This window comes from Parus major, chromosome 4A (genome assembly GCF_001522545.3).
Source record: "Parus major isolate Abel chromosome 4A, Parus_major1.1, whole genome shotgun sequence".
In the NCBI taxonomy this organism is placed as follows: domain Eukaryota; kingdom Metazoa; phylum Chordata; class Aves; order Passeriformes; family Paridae; genus Parus; species Parus major.
The window spans coordinates 4130023-4147261 of NC_031772.1; the positions used below are offsets into that span (position 1 = coordinate 4130023).

At 38.9% G+C, this 17239-nt stretch overlaps 1 long non-coding RNA gene across 2 annotated transcripts; it reads right to left on the reverse strand.

The window, feature by feature from the left end:
* Positions 1-3663: 3663 nt before the first annotated feature.
* On the reverse strand, positions 3664-16858 carry LOC107203648. Of its 2 annotated transcripts, XR_004497326.1 has the most exons (4): positions 15854-16858; positions 13186-13335; positions 11868-12039; positions 3664-4269 (listed from the first exon to the last, which is right to left on the reverse strand). It is a non-coding gene; the product is annotated as an uncharacterized LOC107203648 (long non-coding RNA). The 2 variants fall into 2 exon arrangements; XR_001521294.2 differs by having other exon boundaries at positions 13186-16858.
* Between the last annotated feature and the right edge of the window lie 381 nt (positions 16859-17239).

Consider the following 17239-nt stretch of genomic DNA (forward strand, 5'->3'; position numbering starts at 1 on the left):
GAGGGCGGCGCGGCCCGGCGCCCGCAACTCGGGGCAAAGTTTTGGGGGGAGCCCTGGGGCGGCGAGGGGCTCCCGCTCCGCGGGCTGGGAGAACGTCCTGTTCTCCGAACTGTGACGGGATGCCGTGGGGCTCCCCGGGCTGCGAGGGGATCTCGGTCCCCGGACCGGGAGGGGGTCCCCCGCGCTCGGAGGGAAGGGAGCGGATGGGAGGCAGCGCTGGGACCGTCCCCATCCCTTCCCCAGGGCACTGGAGCGGTCGCTGTGCCCTGGCACGTTTTGTCAGCGTTAGAACACCTGTGCCCCGCCGGAGCTGAAGGGAATGGGGAGCGGGGGGGCGATGCGAGGCTCCGTTTGGTACAAGAGGCAAACGCGGACCGGGAACGCACCGAGCGCGGTGGCACCGGGCCAGCACAGGGCTCCACGGCCACTCAGTCAGGCCTGAGGCAAGCCGAGACCCTCCAGAGAGGGGCACGGGCAGAACGGGGGAGGTGTGAGCGGTGTGCGAGTTTGTGGTCGCTGCACCGGGCAGAGCCCGTTCTCGGGAGGTCTGGCACGGAGTTGCTTGAAATCCCCATCGCCGATGCGGCAGCAGTTGTGGTTTAGCTTCAGCGGGCTCGGCCCTCTCCTCCCGCAGCCTCCAAAAGCACCATGTGGTACCTCGGCCTGCGAGCATCCTGGGAGCCGCCACATCCTGCGCCTCCTCCACCCGATCCCGGGCGGGTGACACAGGAACTGCCAAGCCCCCTGAGTCCCTTCTCTCTGAACAGGAGCTGAAGGATGATCAGACATCCAGCAGACCCAGGACACGCTGCCTACATCGGTTATTTGCTTCTCACCCTCTCGCAGTGCTGTATCACACCTCTTTTCCCACCCTCTTCCCGTTTTTCCTGCGTATCAACATCCTTTCCTGTTTGTTGCCACTGGTTTTCATTCTTTATCTTTCCTTCTTTCCTAGTCCTTTAACTTTTTCACGCCTCTCTTTTTTTTCTTTTTTTTCTTTTTTTTCTTTTTTTTTCTTTTTTTTTTCTTTTTTTTTTCTGTTTTTTGTTTATTTTTAACTTTCCCTAAGCCATTCAATAAACAAAGCAAGCAGAAAAGAATAAATAAAACTTTTCAAGTTGATGCCAAGCAAGCAATAGCAACAGAGCATTTTCACTGCCTGTGTGTGCCATCTTCTCTTTCATTTTGTTAGGCTTGCTTATTTAGGCACCTTCTCTGCAAAGTTTAATGTTTTTTGCATTATGAGTAATCCCATTTTAGATGAGAGAAGATGACTGTATGCTAACTAAATTGCTATATTTGTGAACATAACTGATCTTAAATTACACTCTGGAGGATCCTCCCCTTCTCCCCATTGATTTGATATGTTCTAAGAAGCCTGGCCACTAGTTTTAGGTCTCTAACCTCACTGCCTGAAACCAAGGCAGACTTTTCACATAATTTAGTTTAAATTAATACCTTTCAATAAGAATTCTCGTGTTTTCTGAACTAGTTCATGCATCTTTTTAGGCTCAAATCTTAGACTGGAAGCTCTGTGGGGCAGGGGCTACTTACTTTGGCAAAGTGTTCAGTACAATCAAGCCCTGAACTCATCTATTTATATACTGGAAATTTTAGAAATAGTAAATAACTGACTCCAGATAGAAACTTTTGGGTGTTAATTTTCTGAACATGATTGCTGTTAAGAGATTTAATAAATCAGATTCAATCACTGCCCTTTTAAAGACTTTTTTTTTCCCCCTCTGAGATTAATGCCACAATCAAAATCCACCGTGAGAATTCTTTTTCCTTTTTGACTTTAATGCCTTCCACAAGCTAAACATATTTCTAAATAAGACTGGATTTTCACAAGGCCAGAGGAAGCCTTGCACATCAACACCCAGCGAGTTGGAGTGGCATGAAGCAATATAAAATCATAAAGGCTGTAGTAAAAGCAGTACCCTTGAGAGGTGACTGTCCATGGAGAGAAGAACTGCTCTGAAACTTAGAAAATGCTCAAGGTTTGAGAATTAATGCCAGGCAGCTGTCCAGTTCAACTAAGCATATACAAATCAACTATATCCATGAATATTATTATTTCTCTGTAATTTTGTTAAAGACAAGGCAAAGTTACTAAAGCCTAACAATCATCCAGTAATATCTTGTCAGTTATAAAGTATCCAGATGGTTTATTTGAATGGAGTCCAGCAGTACATAATATGAATGTGTACAAACTACTAACCCTCCCTATAGCTGAAAGAAGCATTTCAGAATATTACTTTAAAAGTAAGGTTTTGTTATTTTTCTTCCTTTTTAACTGGTGTGCAAAATCCTCCATTTTCTTACACTGGCAGCCATAGAAATATTGGTGTACTGTGTATTAATCCTATACAAAAATTGGCTGTGTTTGTGTGGCAAGATGTCAAGCAAAGGTTCCATTTGTTTGTTTTTGTTTTTATCATCCTTGCATATGCCCCACTGGAGTGAGATGGGAAAGTCTTCCCTGACGCAGGAGGAAAGAGGAAAGCCCCAATCAACAGCACTCTGGAAATCTCTTATTGCCAGCTGGCAGGAACGTGGCTCCTGCTCTCCATGGGATCCAGGGAGAAAGGGATGGGTCACACACCTGATGAGGGGGAGACACTGGGGAAAACTAATGACAGCTCAGTGAAGCAGTAAAATAGTAAAAATACATAATACTAAAAATAACTATTTTGTTTAGAGAAAGCTCAATAGTGCTATTTGTGCTTCATCTCCGTTTCCTGTAGCTAAACGTGAGGGAGGACAATAAAAATAGGAATTTCATAGGTATCAAAGTGTGATTTCTTTTTTTTTATATAAAGATTTTTTTCTATGGACTTCATAGAGGTTATGTCCAATGGGAGTGGATTATAGGAAAAAAATGCTACTTTTTAGTAAGAACTTGGATTGTCCCTAAAACAAGTGGGAGGGAATAAATATGAACATAGACTTACAAGGGTCAGAGGTAATCTAAGGGTCCAAAATGAAAGATAAAAGATAACTGGAAGATGCATTTGCAGTGCACTCGAATCATAACAAAATGAAACACCTTTTTTTCTGAATTCCAACCCAACTGGAGTCTGAGTGACAAATCCTTCTCCTTGTCCTTAACGAGGGAATTTCTCTGGGCCCAGTTGAAAGCTGCTAACCTGCCCTAGTGAGCTCTGAGCTTGTATCCCGAGCATGCAAAGCCCTGATGGTGCTACTTCAAGGAACGCCTTGAAAAGTCAGAAAAAACAGTATTAACTTTCTGCTGGGTTAGTGTTTAATGCCTTGGATTCCTTGAGAAAGAGTACCCACAATTATATTAACAAATGTAGGCCACTGACGTGAGAAAAAGAAGAGACTGAAATTAGTGTGTCATTCTTTGTGCCCACATTTTTCTAGACGCACTCGTACTTGACACTTGTATTCAATTTAGTTCTGACATTTCAGCTGAGGTTTTTTTGGAATTGTGGATTAAAACTTCCCACCTAAACATCAAGGATTTTACATAAAACTGATGAATCTAAATGTCTAAGTATCAATAGAAAAATGATCCCTTCTCTCAGGTGATTAAATGTATTGTATTAATGTGTGCATAACGCAGAATCAATAAATAATGAATTACCACTGATTGTAATTGAATGTTTTCATAATTTTATTGTCAGCCATGATAAATAATCAGTACATTTATACTGCATTAAATTAATTAGTGTGTCATTTCTATTACATACATCAGCAGTGAAGTAATGCAGTGACATCTGTTTCTAATGTTTTAAAGATGTGGTATTCCTTATTAAGTAAAAGGAAGAGTTATTAGAGGTATTTCCTGTGATTGGCAGTTATACTGGTACAGTCAAGGGGATCAAATAAAGGAACCTGCACTCTTGGCAAATGCTGCATTTCAACCCTTAATGGCAGCAAGTAACAAGGACTGGAGTGGATTTTGCTTCTTTAGGATTTCAGAAAATCCTGTCTAGCTTTCTAGAGAAAGTAAGAGCAGATCCCTTCTTCCAAATACAGTTGGGAAGATTCTAACATGCAAAACAATTAAAGCTCTACAGAAGAACCAGGCATCCACATCCATTTCTGTATCCATATTTCTGTCTCAGTCCTCTGTATATACAAAGGAATTCCCTGCTAAGTGCTCATTAAAAAGTCAGATTAAGCCTTTTTTGGCTGTGATGTTCTTACGTGGAAGTATCTGGACTATTGGGTCTGTAATCTTTCTTGGAAGCCACACTAATGTGATGTATCTTAGCTTTGTGCTGCTGTTCATTATGTTACCTGCAACAGAAAGAGGAAATTGAGGAGATGTTGCAAACACAGGAATCAAAAAGTGGAGGAGTAGAATAGGAGGAACAGAATAAATGGAAGTGAATATACAGCAAATAAGCATGAAGCAAACTGTGCCAGAAGGAGGGTGGGTTTCTAAATTACTCCAGGTATTATAAATGGGGTGATATGAGTAAAACCCACTGAGCAGCAAGTTACAGATGACAGAAGTAGTCTGGGGTTCTTGATTAATGCTGTCTTTTCACACTGTCACACTTTTCACTGACATACATAGTCATCCTTAACTTTTCTGTACCTTACACCATCTTTAAAAAGAAAATTGGAAAACCTAATGTTAGAGCTTACCTGACTAGAGTTCTTCATCCACAAAACAGTTTTTAATTTGAATCTTAAATTTTTCATATTAACAACGGGCATCATGATATTTATGCAAAATGAAAACAGTTCAGACTTATTTTATTCTTTCCAGTGCAAGTCTCACACATTGTTTCTGACTGATCACTGACAACTCTGCCCAGATTTGGCTGGGTGGTCTCTGGACCAGCCATGTGCACCCAGCAGTTTGTCCCCATGGCTTGCCCTGGACAGGAGCTGTGGCTGGTTTGGGAGAGGCTGTGTGGCCAGCACTGGTGGCTGCTCACTGGCAGGGTTGCACATTTAATACTCTGTGATCTTCAATCTTGCTCCAGCCCAAGTGAGACAGCGCCTCAAAGCTCCCTCCATGCACTGAGCGTGATTTGGGGCCTCCTCTTGGGCCAGCCCTCGACAAACACAGCCCTTGAGAGAAGTTCTGCGGTTCACAGCGCCTGCCCCTCACTCCCAGCTCATGCTCTATGTGAGGCATGAAGGATGTGACCATTTACTACAGACCCTGAGATAAATAAAGCACAAACATACTCTCTCAAACAAGGTCCCATCCACTTTTCCTATTCATCAAAATGTCACTTGTGTTATCACTGGAGAGATGTGACCTGCTGTGTTTGGCACTATCACTTTTTGTCTAACACATGTGTAAATACTGGTTCTGAAAGCCAGAAGCACATTTGTCTTACAAAAATGTGAGTGGTACTTTTAAGCTTGTTCCCATGAAATCCATGAATACAAGATACAGACATTGCTAATGATCCTCCATGTTAATCTGGATTTTGATTGAGGAGAGAGAGCAGCAAAAGATCAGGACCTTAATGGAACAAGGCTGTTTTACAGAAGATACAATCATCATTAATGTTCAATGTTGTTTGTACCTTTTCTTCTTCAGGAAGAAAACTTTATACTATTAGGTGTGTATTGAAGTTAAAACACACCTCATAGCAAAGCACTGTGAACACAATTCCATGTACTTCAATATATTCAGTAAGTCATCAGACCCAAATGATTGTTACTATTCCCAGAGGAACAAGATAAACCTCATCTCTCCACATTTTCAGGTCAGTTAAAGAAAGCAAAAGTTTTCTGGCACTGTCTGTCTGAGCATCTCAGACCTAATCTGAAGGCACCACCATCTAGTGGGATAAGAAGGTATTTAATTTTCTTTACGTTTTTTTGGTACTTTTATACGTGGTCATCACATTCTACTTCAAGTAGCAAAAAAAAAGGTTTTGGGTTTTTGGGTTTTTTTTATTTATTTATACATATAAGGCTTATGTGGCCCTTCCATTAATTCTCATTTCTGTTTTAACTGCAAAGCATTTTCCAATAAAAACCTTAGAAGTAGTTTCCTTGAAAATAGTTTTTCATAAACAGAATTTTATCAATGAGAAAACAATTTATAGCTATCCAGACTCAGTGGAAGTATAATTGATTTATTGACAAAATATTTCCAGTATTATATTGAATCTACTTTGTGGAAATCCAATTGGCAGAATTATTAATATTATGAAAGTAATCATCTTGAGCTCATCTTTAAAACCAATGTGTATTTTAGGCAGTAAAGATCTGTCCATGCAGTTTTCCACAGAGCCATTAACTGTACAGCTTTTGGTTGTAAGCAGAGTCTGACCATTAAGTCCCATCTAAAATAAATTCCCAAGCTGAATGCAAAGCATTCCTTTTACCTCTAAGAGTGACCATTTATTGTACTTTGCCCGTGCTGATATCCTGACTGCTACCTGCTCTTATTTGGTTTTCCTTTCATGCATTTACAGTTGGGCAGGGTAATGGCTGGGATTTTCTGTGGGGGAGGGAGAACCATCAGGGTGAGCAGTGTGTGTTCATTTGGCTGGTTTTTACCACGGAATGTGTGCATTTGCAGCTGTTATCCTAAGATGCCTCCTTGTGTTCAGGTCTCATTGATCTTGTTACAGCATTTCACACACACAGGGATAATTGATTTACATCATTCAGGAGTCCAGATCTTTTATAAGCATGAGAGTAAATATTAAGAAATTACCATATTTTAAAATTCTATAGATACTTTGATTTTTTTTACTATCTAAACCAGTAATGGTATAATAAAGATTTAAATACTTCATTACACAGATAATATTTTAGTATTCATAATGTGGGCCTGCTTCTGTTTCCATGGAAGTGAGTGGTATTTTTATCTTGGATACTACTAGACATTTCAGTGTCTTACTATCTTCAAATTATAGAAATCTTATTGACAGAAATAGTGATCAATGGGTATTTTGCATTGAACATCAATTTTATGATACTGTCTTTTCAAACACTACATTTCTTCTGAAATCCATAAGGTAATGTCAATCTGCCAGTTCCTACTGAAATCAGTCTGGAGTTCTGAGTAAAAATCAATGGAACTGGTCCAAACTGGTTGAGGTAGTAAATGCCATTTTGACCCTTTGATCCTTGAACCATGTGCCTCGGAGGTTTGAATTTCACTTAGAATGCAAACTTAAAAATAGGTAAGTACTTTCATTTGGGATGCTGTTTGCAGCTGATGAAGTCAAGGATTCTACCTCACACTCCCTTCGAGGAATAAAAATCCCACCTAAATAAGAGGTTTGGGGTGTACAGGGAATTAGGTAGACAGTCTGGAGAGAACAGGTGTAGGGAAGTTCAGGGCAGTGATCTACACAACTGCTGACTCCTGAGTTCACACAGACCTTGCAAAAGCCTCTCCTTCAGAATTCTCATCTATTTTTCAACTCCCTGAGGAGTGAGCCTGGTCCTGAGGCCTTCTTGCCACTCTGCCAACTCTTGGGTCACTCTTCTCACAGCTCTGGTGGAAGCTGAATAAAATACTATGAACCTAATTTTATTTTTTTTTTAATAAAAGTAAGTATTGAACGAAATTAGCTCCAGAATACTCCATAGTTCTTTATAGGAAGTGGAGGGAAAGGTCTCACTGAGAACTCATTCTGTGATTTTACCTGTCACAAAGCCTGAGCTGGGGAGGCTGAATCCACAGTAGAATTGAGTCTGTCTGAATCTCAGTCAAAGCAACTCAGAGTGAGATCAGAATCAAATATTTAAGAGCAGGTTTTGTTTTTAACTTGACCAATCTCTGTGTCTCAGTATGTCCTCTAAGCTTTTGGATAAAGTCAAATGAAAGAAGCAGCGCCTTTCTTCATCTTCAGGAGACATTATTGACTTTATCTACCTATTTTTCCTCTTTCTTACTTTCATATCAAGGTTGATGTGACAAATATTGATAACCCAGAAAAATATATGTAATCCTACATAAACCTGGTTTTATATACTTTAACTTCATTGCCTTTCTGATGGAATTACCAGTGACTTGTGGAGGCATAAGGATGATCAGGCCATGAATTGAAGGTACAGGTTGGAACACCTGTGATCATAATTATTTAATGCATAACCATCCTGGAGGTTTTTTTTAAAATTCTCCTTGCCCATATTTATAATGTTAAAACCTCTTAGTACCTTGGGAAAACATCACTGATTATCTTTCATTAGTATTATGAATTTTAGAGTGTTTTGCATTGAGGAGCACTGTAAACTGAAAGTATTTCTTCCAATTTTTTTCTAAAGGGATGTCTTACAATTTGATTCCATTATGATTTTAAATATGACAAGATCTTCCCTATTTTTTCCCACAAGGTCTATGAATATAGAATAAAGCAAGGTTTAATAGAGACTTTGCACTGTAAATACTTTTCCCTAAAATGTAAATATACTATATAGTTTCAATTTTAAAAATGGAACTGAGTGTTCTGTTTTAGATAGTGGTCTATTTTATATGATCAATATGAAAATAAAAAGGTTTTCCTTAGAGTGATAGGACTTCAGACACCTATTTTCTTTGCTATTTTAATAATGAATGTTGATTGAATACACAGTGCTCACTTCAGTGCATGAAATTAGCCAGGAATCCTGGGTTTGCTGATATTTTCCATTAATTGAAACTTATTTGAATCCAGCATCTTTCAGTGCAATTCTTTTCCATACAAAATACATGTTAAAAATTCCAATTCCTGGACATAATGAGGAAACTTGAAAGTCTGTCTTTTGGCCAGAGGATTTCCATGGCTGTGCTGCAGCTCATCAATCGTCAGTCCATCTGACAATTCCTCCATTTTTTTTCCTAAATGCCAAACTATTACAAGCAGCCACTCAGGGAAATCCTTCCAACAGGCTCTTTTCAGTCCATCTCTTGGGCAGACGCAGCTCATCTGTGATTTTTCACAGCTCCAAACGTTTTTTTTAAGGTATCTTTTTGTGTAGTGGCATGAACGTGATCCTGTTCATCCCAAGAAAATAGGAAAGACACCATAACTTAATTGAACAAAGACAAGTAAGGCTTCCCATAGAATCCATTTTCCCAATTCCTATTTAGGGAATTCCTGGTCATGCAGGAAGCCATCTGAAAAGAGGTTATCAGGAAACTGCCATCTGCAAGGCTTCAGGGAGCAATTGTTTCCACAAGTCACAGTAACTCTGGTCAGAAACAGGATTTTAACACTTGGTTCACTGGCCCTCATGGAAGACTAAAGGAACAAAATAAAATGAAAGATTAAGTTCTGGAAGATCAAGCCCTGTTTTTCACAGATGCCAGGTATCAGGAATTGCAGCTATCACACCAGCTCTGATGATCCTCTGTTGCAAAATGCTATTCATAGTCATTTCGAAGTCATCAGGGAAATGGGAATTATGAAACTTTTATTTTGCTATGCACTGTATACAGCCTTTGTAGTCTTGACTGCTCATCTCTGGTTTGATGTGATATAAACTCTGGAAAAAGGAAACTGCTTTCACCAACAAATATTGTGGATCTCAACTGTTTAAAACTGCCAATACTGATAAACTCATACAATATAGATTTACTAGTTGAATACACACACAGTTTACTGTAGCAACATTACCAGGGAATACAGAATTAAATCCCAGATGGATCAGTATCCATAGTGCTGAAATACAAACAATTATTAGGAACTTTGGAAATCTTTAGGAGCTCAGTGTCTACACACAGTCCCAGTTCATTAATGGACTTTTTGAATGCTACCCTCATCTGGAAGCACTACCACTTCAATTAGTTCATCTACTGATTTGTGTGCAACTATTGCTGTTTAACATCCCCTGTCTGGCTCAAAAGGCCACATTTAGGTAGCACCTCACTATTTAAAATCTCTTTCTTAGGAATACTTTAAAGTGCCATCCCACAGTATTTATGTACCTGTTTTTCTGTACAATTTGATTACATTTTATTGGAAGTGAAGAAGGATGTATGTAGTGCTTCTAGATCTGACTTCTTTTGAAACATTTTTCCACCTTTTAAGAAAATTACAATAGCTTCCATGAAAAGTTCAGACTGAAAAAAGCAAATGAAAAACCCCAAGCACTAAAGCACAAAACAGAAAAGAATTGCACTGACATGTGAAATGTGTTAAAAATTCTTCTTTGAATCAGTCATTTAGACATACAAAGATAATGATGATGATTATGATGACAATAATTATAATCAACTAAAATTTAAATTCATCCATTTTCTTCTATGCAAATACCAATTATATTTCTTTTCTTTAAAATGAATGTGACCATTTTAAGTAGTTATTCTTGCAAATCTTCCTAATAATCTGCCTCAACATTGACAACAGCACAGCATTCTTCTGAAGTGAGGGGGGAAATTCTGTCTCTTCTGGCTTAATGGAAAGGCCAAAATGAATTCTTTCTATAGAATTAATATTCCCAGTGTGAGGAGCTACAGCCTATTCCTTTATTTACTCCATCAAACAGAGGAAGTGCTGCTCTTAGGTGCTAAGGAGGTACAAAAAGGGAGGGCACACCGTGCTCCCATTAGTTCTGCTCTCTGGGTTCTGAGCCATTTCAGGCACGGAGCTGAAGTACAAATAATGGCTCAAAGTCTCCTTGCCCCCCTCAGAGATTCTGTGGTGCAGAATGCCTGAGAGAGGTGGTTCAAGTTCTAGGAATAACTACTGTGCTCCTGGAGTAGTTACTTTATGGAAGAGCTGTGCTGCATGGATCTGGGATCTGCTAAGCCAACATCTTACCCTGAAAAAGATGGTGCTAAGACTAAACAAACTAACAAACAACTTTCTAATGAGTACTGTGCATTATGATTTATTACATTCAAACGAAAAAATTGTTATTCAGACTACAAGATTTGCCCTTTTATTGTCTTCACTTTATATATTATCACTTTAAGAACACACAACCTGGAGAAAACCCTGTTATTAAGGCAATGGGATTGAAATTCAGGTTGCAGACATTGCCCCCAAAAACAGATTAAAATGCAAACATCTTATCAAAACTTTAAATACTTCCATATAGCTGGCCCACATATTGCTTACAGTAGAAGCATTTTTTTCCTAGACATATAGTTTAATTAAAATTTAATAAGTGCAATGTGGACGTCTTCTTTTTTGCAGAAGAAAAGGCAGCATTTAAATGGAGTATGCTATGTTTGGATTAATGAAAAATGGATGTTAAATCCTGAGTGTCCATCCTGAATTCTCAAAAGCATCACACATACATAGAGTCTGGCACCAATTTACAACATCTGAAAGAAAAACAAGAGCTATTCTCTTTTCTGTGAGCAAGATGAGTATAATCTCATTTCAAATGCCTTAAAGATTTCAGTGCACCACTATTGCTACTCTCTGGCTTTAAAATCCTAAAGAGAGTATTTTAAACACAAAACTTGCTTGAACTGTAATGTTGGGAGGGAAATGCTCAATAAGGAGGCCTTTGCTGTGTATGAGTTCAGTAAATTCACTTATTAAAGAGGTGATTACACATATTCTGGTTTATAAGCTGATAGCTTTCTTTTTAGCCACAGCCCTTCCACAACTTAAATTTGTCCCCAAACCACCCTGCTGCAGCTGACAGATAGGTTCACACATGCCCTTTCAGGAAACAGAGGAAGAGGGTCTGGCAGCCCTTCCCTGGCTGTGTGTACCCTCAGATAATGTTAAATTTCAACCACTGCAGCAGCAAAGCCCAAACTAAATCTCTGCTCCTACACAGAGCTCCGAGCAGAGCCCTGACAGACCCAGCGGTGGAACTGAGGCAAATCAGCCTCCAACAGAGATTTTCTCCAAGTAGGAACAGTGTTTGCTTTATCATTTTTAGTCACCTGCTTCCGTAATTTCAAAGGTAGTTGTTGTATTAATTTGATTTTTAGCAGTGTTATCACCAATAGCCTGATTTACCTGAAAGTCAGTCTCTGGCTCTTACTCACTCCTAACTTTCAGATGTCTCTTGGCTACAGTTTGGTGTTGGAGTCCTTGGCGACACGTGTGTCTTCACAAGAATCCCAGCTGGCAAGAACTCATTTCAGCTGAGGCCTTTATAGTCTTTTGTTTATGGTTTCTCTGGTGAAGTCTAGGCAAAAATACTGCATATGAGACACATCAATTCCTTTACTTTATGGACTACTTTAAACCCTTTTAATTATATAATAATATTTATGGGGAGTTTCCTAAGGGACCTTTATCAGTTTCAGAACTTCAAGTCTTGGTTTATCCTCTCTTTTCATTCCAGCCAGGTGCCACTTACGATTTTCAAGACTGGAGAATGCTGCTTTTTAAAAAATACTCAATAATCTTGCACTTGTCATTCTCCTCAAACAGAGAAATGAAAAACTTTCAATCTGTGGCTGGCTGATTTTGTTTCATTTGCTGTATCATCCATCTCCCAGATTAATTCCTGGGCTTTTTTCTGTATTTGTATGGGCACATTTTTAAGTACACACATATATATAAAAATTAAGTGTAATAAAATAAATATCTACTCCTCTCTCCTGTTTAAGGTAATATACATTTCACCTTCAGCTGTAATTATGGTTTGTTAACCAAACCGAAAAGACAAAGATGTTGAGGTTGAACTTTGCATGGTAAAACTTGCGCTGTCTGTAATGAAGTAGGAATATGCACAAATGACTGAAGGATCTGTGTTCATGAACTGGCAACGAGTCAAAAGAGATGAATAAAGGAAATGCAATATATAAAAGAATGGGAACATTTCCAGAGAAAAGAGATTAATTTCTTATATAAGCTACAGCCCCCAGATGTGCTGGAAAAGGTACAGTTTTCCTAAACTCACAGAACACAAGTCTGAAAACCTTACTATGCAATAAAACTGCTTCGAGTAATATTGCAAATGAAGTAAGGCAGTAACTGAACATCATTAGACACACTTGTCCATCTTTACTTAATCCTCCTTAAATATTAATAAATTGTAATACTAATGAATCTTCATTTATTACACAACTTCATGCAGCAGTCTTATATATCCAATCTGTTTCTTTTTTTCTGGTGCTTACTGCACTTTCTGAGGTCTCATAACTGACCACATCTTTGAGAGGAGGAATAGACAAATATTGGAACTGCCAGGACAGAAAACATTCAATTCTGCTTTGTGGCATCCTGGATTTTGAACCAGCCTGAATCTTGGGGCTGCTGCAAGGATTTTCTCCTTCTTTCTGGACACCTGAAGTTTTAGGAAACCCATAAAACCCATAAAACTTACAGGTGATCCTTAATGTAGCTGAAGTGGAACTTTCTTTCTGTACTCTGCCAGTTTCACTGGGAAGAGCAGCCTTGTCAAAACTATGATTCTGCGTTTTTTCCCTCCTTGGTGCTCATTTTGTACCAGATAATTTTGATTGCCATGAGAGACCTACAGAATTTTTGCAGATTGCCATTAATTAAAGATTGAAAAAATAAACTCTTTGCCTTGCATGGTTACAGAAGTCAAGTGATATGTAATTCCCTTTCCAGCCTCTCTAAGCGATCCCATAATTTACACACATCTTTGTAATCAAAAGGGCAACCTCAAAATGAGTTTCAGTGCACCTTAGGAAGAGAATGTGCATTTAATTATTCAGAGTTTTTAAAATATATTCAGGTCACTGATCTTCCAAAGCCCTGTATCACAAGAGTGTTCATACCACTCCAACTGAGTGTCTGCATCCGACTGAGGATTTGCAGTATAGGGTCTAATGCCATTAATATCACACAAGTTATATGGGCCTGATTGAGGCTGACCACTGCAAGCTGTGACAGGAAGAAAAACTCAGATAATGGTAAGAAAGAGGAAGTTGGAATAAAAGTTGTCTGAGAGTTTAGAATAAATTTGGAAACAATTTTTTCCCAAACACTCCTGCCTGTGGGGAGGCTGTTCCCGTGGTTAATGAACAATCAGGGCGGTGCATGCGTGAGCGGGTGCCAGTTGTGGAACTGCAAAACTCCAGAGGAAAGCCACTCACAACTGCAGCAGCACACAAACACTGCCTTGCTGCCTGAACTAATGAGCCATTTCGCTGGGATAAAGCACGTTATTCACTGGATGTTTCAAGCAGCTAATGGGCCCGATCCTGCTGCTGATCCTTATTCAAACTGGTACTCAAGGAGAATTAAATTCTGTATCCATTGAGGGAACAATAGAATGAATAATGAGATTTCACACGTGAAATCACTGCAGGATAAAGAGACTACATAACTCAAGAAAATTAAAATTCATCATAGTGAATGTGAAGAATTTGCTGTTTGTTTTTGGAGGAAGAAGCATTTGATCAAATGGTGGGAGACGAGATCTTGAGATAACTAGAAACTCCATAATTCTAAAGCTGATTTGTCCTAATTTTCCTTTGGACGTCAGTGTTCATACCTAGGAAAATAAAAACACTTCCAGAGCTTAAAAGATTTTGCTCAGATTCCTGTACTTCTGAAAAGCATTTTGATAGAGTTAGATATTAACTACACAAACTTTAAAGTAACAAGGGTAGTTCTATGGACATGTGAAAATCCCAAATAAAAGTCATAAAGTAAAACACCATGTTTTTATGAGAGATGTTTTGGTTGAGATCAAAGTTGGAAAAGTTGCTCACAGAAAAAGTATTTAGCACTGCTGTAAGTGGAATTTTAAAAGTATCTTTGTGTGCTTTTATGAACTGCTATTGCTAAAAATTCTGCATAAATCCTCTGCAATACGTAGGATTACATAGGTAGGAATTACTTCATAAAATATAGGGGAAAAATTATTCAATACAAATGTTTAAAAATTTACATTCAGTTCTTCAGTATGCATTTTGGAATGCATTTTGGCAATCCTAATTGATGAGACCTAGTTTAAGAAAATATAGGAAAATTCAGTAATCAGGGCACAGGATGTTTAATTACGTTGGTGTGCATTTCTATTTGTTTCTAATGTAGAGGATCTATTGGTAAAATGAATGCCCATTTTGTGGTCTGTTATGCAGAAAATGTTTAATCCAGTGTTTGATTTACTCTGTTAAATCTTCTTTATTGAATGTGCTTATTCATCCATGCAGAATTGGGTATGCTGCTTTCTGTTAATATGACATTGCAATTAAATAGCTAAAGAGAAAAACATGGCAAGACATTTTCTCAAGGCCCATGAAATTCTCATAAAAATTATTCATACTTACATATTTCACTTCCACATTTGCTGATACTAAAACTGCAAACTACAGAGAAATATTTTGGAGTTGTGTGGGACTGACAAACCTTGCGGTTAAAGATCCTGAATAATCATTTTTGTCGAATAAAAAGTACTAAGGAGGATTTCTGGTCCAGTGGATAATGACTGTCATCACGAAATAGGATTGCACTGATTGCATCTTATGAATGAAGCTAACAGGAACTCACAGCACCAAACAACAGCATTTTGTGGTGGGATAAATACTTAAGCACTTGAGAAACAGTAAGACATTGACAGTGAAATAGCTCTGCTCCAGTGCAGTCCTAGAAATATATTAAACAGTAACAAAAGGGTTTCGTGATGATGTTAGACTTTCCTGAGTGTGCCTTCCATCAGTAGGAAAAGGATGTGCAAGGGGAGTTTGTCTTATCTCATCTAACCAATATAGTGATGCTTTGTTCCTCAGAACAAGACATTTAGGTCAGGGATGATCCAGCATTGTGAGAATTCTGCAGCTATATTTCTTTTACATGTTAAAAAGTAGAAACAACAGCTCCATCCGTGGAATTGCATGGGAGCTGCACAATGGAAGTTTTATTCAAAATCTCTATGGGACAGTTGGAAACATAAATATAATAAACATAAAACTTAATTCCTTTTCTATCTGAATTCCTAACTCCTCATTTTGTCTGTTACATATTTATCAGCACAGTAAACAAGGGCTGATGTTTAAATCTCTGTATTTTTTTCTTACCTGGTTGGATGTTTCCTGCTAGACTGTTTTCTGTGCTGCACTCTGCTCCAGCACGTCTGGCAGTACCACAGGGGTAATGTGGCCTCTGGTTTCTATTAGTCACTTTTTACTATTTTCACTATTCTTTTGCTATGGGAACAAGGAGCTTGTAAGAAGGTGTTAACAGGCTGCTAGCTGGTTTATTGTTATTATTGATTTAAGGTGCTAAGACTTTAATATAATCATACACAATGAATAATATTAAGAGATTAGTTTAAAGCCATATAAGCCATTAAATGCAAAACAAAAACTTTCCAGAAATTTCCAGCATATTCTGGCACTGGTGTTCCATGCTGGGTTATTTTGCCTACTTGCTGTATCTGGCTTTTTCAAATCTGTGGTTTTAGTCCGGCTGCTCTTACACTCAGACTGGTGTTATGGGAGGGGCAACTCTGAAGCAGGAGATTCTGGATTTTATCCCTAATTCCACTTTTCTTTCTTTGTAAAATGAAGGAAGAGGCTGAGCAAGACTAAAGTGTGACTTTGGGCTTCAGAGGGAAAGTTAATTAATTAGTTGAGAAAAATAGAAGAGGTTTTGCATGCAGGGAATGTAGTACAGTCAAACATCTATCTGTTAATTAACAAGAAAGGAAATAAAATTAATGACTGATAAACTTTCTAACTAACACTAATAACTTTCTTTTTAAATCTGTGTTCAATGTGCTGGTTAAAGGAAAAAATATTGCAATTTGGGGGTAAGGGAACTTTTTTAAAATAACAATGAAAATATTTTCTTGGATATATTAATAAGGAGCAGTGAGCAACACGGTCAAAAAACCAGCAGAAATTATTTTGGAAACAGTGAATATGTAGAGGAAATAACAAAAGTGAAATCTGTTGTTTCTGAGGAAATGGTCATCCAAGAAAGTTCAGTGGAGATGAGAACCACAAGATGGTTTGTGTTTGAAGGGACCTTAAAGCCCATCCAGTGCCATGACAGGGACACCTCTCACTGCCCCAGGCTGCTCCGAGCCCCATCCAACCTGGCCTTGGGCACTTCCAGGGATCCAGGGGCAGCCACAGCTTCTCTGGGCACCCTGTGCCAGGGCCTGCCCACCCTCCCAGGGAAGAATTCAGTAATTTCTTCCTCAAATCGACCCGAAAGTGATACAAAACCACGCGTGCTTGCGTTGAAGCGATTTTCGTTTGGCTCAGTAGGTGCAATGCCGCCACTAACTAATGTAAGTGCCGCTAATGTAACTGTAGTTCAGAAGTTTTTTGATGGATGTAGGTGCTTGTGTAAGTTATTTTATGTATGTATGTGTGTATGTTCCCTGCTGCGTTCCGCACCATTCCCGCGTGGCAGGTCAGGGCTCGTTCTGTGGATGAGCAGGGCAGCAGAGGGGG